Source organism: Cebus imitator, unplaced genomic scaffold (genome assembly GCF_001604975.1).
Source record: "Cebus imitator isolate Cc_AM_T3 unplaced genomic scaffold, Cebus_imitator-1.0 Scaffold79, whole genome shotgun sequence".
NCBI lineage: Eukaryota > Metazoa > Chordata > Mammalia > Primates > Cebidae > Cebus > Cebus imitator.
The window spans coordinates 3,599,534-3,602,879 of NW_016107394.1; the positions used below are offsets into that span (position 1 = coordinate 3,599,534).

At 48.7% G+C, this 3,346-nt stretch overlaps 1 pseudogene; it reads left to right on the forward strand.

Annotated features, from left to right (window-relative positions):
* The first annotated feature begins 1,778 nt into the window (after positions 1-1,778).
* Positions 1,779-3,260, forward strand: LOC108307553 (annotated as a pseudogene).
* The last annotated feature ends 86 nt before the right edge of the window (positions 3,261-3,346 follow it).

Below are 3,346 nucleotides of genomic sequence, written 5' to 3' on the forward strand. Positions count from 1 at the left end.
TTTATACCTGTTGTCTATTTCTGAATCCTTCTCCTTCATCCCCAAAAAACTCTACCAAAACTATCTTGAAGCCTGTAATTGCAGCACTTTCGGGGGCCGAGGCAGGCAGATCAACTGAGGTCTGGAGTTTGAGACCAGCCTGGCTAATATAATGACATCCCGTCTCTACTAAAAATATAAAAATTAACCAGGTATGGCGACACACACCTGTAATCCCAGATACTAGCGAGGCTGAGACACGAGAATCTCTGGAACCCAGGAGGCAGAGCTTGCAATGAGCTGAGATCATGCTACTGCACTCCAGCCTGGGCAACAGAACGAGACTCTACCTCAAAACAGAAAAAAAAGAAATGTGGTATACATCTACCATGGAATACTACTCGGCCATAAAAAGGAATGAAGTAATGGCATTCGAAACAACCTGGATGGAGTTAGAGACCATTATTCTAAGTGAAGTAACTCAGGAATGGAAAACCAAACATTGTATGTTCTCACTTATAAGCAGGAGCTAAGCTACAAGGACACAAAGGCAAATGAATGATATAATGGGCTGGGCGTGGTGGCTCAAGCCTGTAATCCCAGCATTTAGGGAGGCCGAGGCGGGTCGACCACCTGAGGTCAGGAGTTCGACATCAGCCTGGCCAACATGGTGAAACCCCAAGAAAGAAAAGAAAAGGGAAGAAAGAAGAGAAGAGAAGAGAAGGAGAAAAAGAGAGAGAGAAAGAGAGAGAGAAAGAGAAAAGAGAGAGAGAGAGAGAAAGAAAGAGAGAAAGAAAGAAAGATATAATGGACTTTGGGAACTCAGGGGGGAAGTGAGGGGGGATAAAAGATTACATACGGCCAGGCACAGTGGCTCATGCCTGTAATTCCAGCACTTTGGGAGGCCAAGGCGGGCAAATCATGGAGTCAGGAGTTTGACACCAGCCTGACCAACATGGTAAAATCCCATTTCTACTGCAAATACAAAAATTAGTTGGGCGTGGTGGCTCGAGCCTGTAATCCCAGCTACTTGGGAGGCTTAGGCACAAGAATTGCTTGAACCCAGGAGGCAGAGGTTGCAGTAAGCCAAGATTGAGCCACTGCACTCCAACCTGGGAGACAGAGCAAGACTCCATCTCAAAAAAAAAAAAAAGACTACATAAACACTGGGTACAGAGTACACTGCTCAGGTGATGGGTGCACCAAAATCTCATAAATCACTACTAAAGAAGTTTTCCATGCAACCAAATGCCCACTACCTGTTTCCCTAGAACTATTGAAATAAAAATAAAAAGCAGAGACATGTTCTGTACAGTATACACCTTAACAATTTAAGAACCCAAACTAGGCTGGGCTCAGTGGCTCATAACCGTAATCTCAGTCTTTTGGGAGGCCGACGCCAGAGAGTCACTCAAGGGCAGGGGTTTGAGACCATCCTCGTCAAAAAAGCAAGAGCTATCTCTATGAAAAAACTTAAAAGTCAGCCAGGTGTGATAGCATGTGCCTGTAGTCCTAGCTACTCAGGAGGCTAAGCCAGGAAGAATGCTTAAACCCAGAAAGGAACTTAAGGATACAGTGAGCTATGATCACAACACTACACTCCAGCCTGGACAACAGAGCAAGACCCTGACCATAAGAAAAAACCAACTGGCAGGGTGTGGTGACATATGCCTGGAGTCCCAGCTATTCGGGAGGTTGAGGCAGGAGGATCACTTGAGCTCAGGAATTCAAGGCCAGCCTGGGCAATATATCTTGTCTCTAATTATAACATATTTAAAAAAATAAGTGGAGCAAAACCAACATCTGGCTCAGTGCAGCAGCCGCTGAGGTGTCCCTGGCCAGTGTCCTTCTACCTGTCCACAAGCATGGGGAACATCATTGCCAACCTCTTCAAGGGCCTTTTTGGCAAAAAGGAAATGCGCATCCTCATGGTGGGCCTGGATGCTGCGCGGAAGACCATGATACTGTACAAGATTAAGCTGGGCGAGATTGTGACCACCATTCCCACCACAGGCTTCAATGTGGAAACCGTGGAGTACAAGAACATCAGCTTCACTGTGTGGGATGTGGGTGGCCGGGACAAGATACGGCCTCTGTGGCACCACTACTTCCAGAACACACAAGGCCTGATCTGGCCCATGAGGAGCTCATAAGGATGCTGGCTGAAGATGAGCTCCGGGATGCTGTCCTCTTGGTGTTCGCCAACAAGCAGGACCTTCCCAACACCATGAATGCGGCCGAGACCACAGACAAGCTGGGGCTGCACTCCCTATGCCACAGGAACTGGTACATTCAGGCCACCTGCATCACCAGCAGCGAAGGGCTCTATGAAGGACTGGACTGGGAACCAGAAGTGAATGCGACCCCCCTCCCTCTCACTCCTCTCACCCTGTGCTTTAGTCTCATGTGGCAAACATGCGGCTCATGGTGTAAGTGCCAGAAGCTGCCTCCATGGTTTGGTTACCATGTGCATCGCACCATACTGTAAATGTGGCAGATGCAGCCTGCGGCTAGACTTTTTATTTAATGTAAATAGTTTTTGTCTCCAATGAGGCAGTTTCTGGTACTCCTATGCAATATTACTCAACTTTTTTTATTGTAAAAAGAAAAATCAACTCACTGTTCAGTGCTGAGAGGGGATGTAGGCCTGTGGGCACCTGGCCTCCAGGAGTTGCTATGTTGGGAGAGCCGGGCACACTCTTGGCTTTAGAGCTGTGTTGAAATCCATTTTGGTGGTTGGTATTTAACCCAAACTCAGTGTATTTTTTTAAATAGTTAAAAATCCAAGTCAAGAACACTTGAACACACAGACAGGAGACCCTGCCTAGCATAGATTTGCAGTTATGGCCTGGATGCCAGTCGCCAGTCTGGCTGTTCCCCTTGGGAACATGAGGCGGCGGCGTGGCAGACCGCGATCAATTCTGCATGGTCACAATAGAGATCTGCACAATTTGCTTGTTCTTGGGTCACCCTGCATTCCACAGCCATATGCTTGTCCCTGTGCCCCCATGGTTCCCAGGGGCCAAGCTGGGAGCCCACAACAGCCCCACTCTCCCACAGGCCGCCCCACCCACCTTCAGGCAGCCTATGGGAGGCAGGGCCCCACCTGTCCCTCGTCAGCATGTGGCCAGAGTGAGTCCATCGTCCCCAGTACTCGTGCTCGCTCAGACACTTTGGCAGGATGTCTGGGGCCTCACCAGCAGGAGCGCGTGCAAGCTGGGCAGGCGGTCCGCCTAGATCCACAGCCCCTCGGGAGCACCCCACCTCCATGTGTGACGTAGCTTTCTTTCCCTCAGCCTCAGCAAGGGTCCAATTTGCCATCGAAAAATACAACCTCTACTTTTTTCTTTTCTTTTTTTTTTTTTTT